Below are 1,389 nucleotides of genomic sequence, written 5' to 3'. Positions count from 1 at the left end.
CCCTAAGCACACAGCCAAGTACTTGAGTGGCCCAGCCACAGCCCCGACTTTAACCCGGTGAAACACCTCTGGAGAGACCTGAAAACAGCTGTAGAGTGATGCTCCCCATCCAATCTGACAGAGTTTGAGAAGAATTGCAGAGATGAATGGGAGAAACTCCCCAAATACAGGTTTGCCAAGCTTGTAGCGCCATACACACGATGATTCAAGGTTGTAATCGCTTCCAAAGGTGCTTCAACAAAGTACTGAGTAAAGGGTCTGAATACTTATGTAATTGTGATAGTTCAGTTTATTTTTTATATATTTGCAAAAAAATCTAAAAACCAGTTTTTGCTTTGTCATTATGGGGTATTGTGTGTAGATTGATAGGGGTTTGGGACAATGTAATACATTTTAGAATAAGGCTGTAACGTAACAAAATATGGAAAAAGTAGGTAGAACATAATGCCAGCATGCTTCAGACCACGTAGGGTAAGAGTGGGGTACCCCTGATCTAAAGGGTATATTTGAGGTCCAATAATGTGTTCCCTTTGTAAAGCACGGGGAACAATGCAGGCGCCAATGTCAAGTGGATTTTCCAAGAAGGGACAAGCCATAGTGACAAACATGAATCTGATTGGCGGAGAAGTCCTGTATTTATTCACCAGGACAGGCTGAGATCAAGTTAACCTAGTAGGTAGGTTTGCTTCAGAAAATTTGTTGCTATGGTTTCTGATCAGGCTCCCTTTCAAGCTCTCTTTCTGGAGTTTGCACAAATTCTGGTTTGACAGATCTCGCTAAGTCACTAATCTGGCTTTCTGGAATACCCCTCTGGTGATTTAGATGGGCATGGCATATGGTTTACATTGTTTTCATGCTCATTCAACCATTCAGTGACCTCTTGTAGACTCGGGCATTGTCATTCTGGAAGAGACCACTCCCATCAGGATATAAATCATTCACCATAGGTTGAAGGTTGCTGAGTTACAGTATTTGACCTGATGGTATAGAGTGCTAAATTGTTGCCATTTAAATAATGGGTGTTGTCTTTCTTTATAATGGGTGTTGTCTTTCTTTATATACAGTACCAGTCAAAAGTTTGGCCACACCTACTCAATCAAGGGTTTTTCTCTAAACCCTTGAAAGAGTAGGTGTGTCCAAACTTTTGACTGGTACTATATATACTGAACAAAAATATAAATGCAACAATTTAACAGGTTACAGGTCATATCAGGAAATCAGTGAATTTAAATAAATAAATTACGCCTTAATCAACCCCACCCACTGGGGAGCCAGGCCCAGCCAATCAGAATGAGTTTTAACCCACAAAAGGGCTTTATTACAGACAGAAATATTCCTCAGTTTCATCGGTTTTCCGGGTGGCTGGTCTCAAACGATCCCGCAGGTGAA

Source organism: Oncorhynchus tshawytscha, linkage group LG12, assembly GCF_018296145.1.
Source record: "Oncorhynchus tshawytscha isolate Ot180627B linkage group LG12, Otsh_v2.0, whole genome shotgun sequence".
Classification (NCBI taxonomy): Eukaryota; Metazoa; Chordata; class Actinopteri; order Salmoniformes; family Salmonidae; genus Oncorhynchus; species Oncorhynchus tshawytscha.
This window is presented reverse-complemented; position numbering follows the sequence as displayed.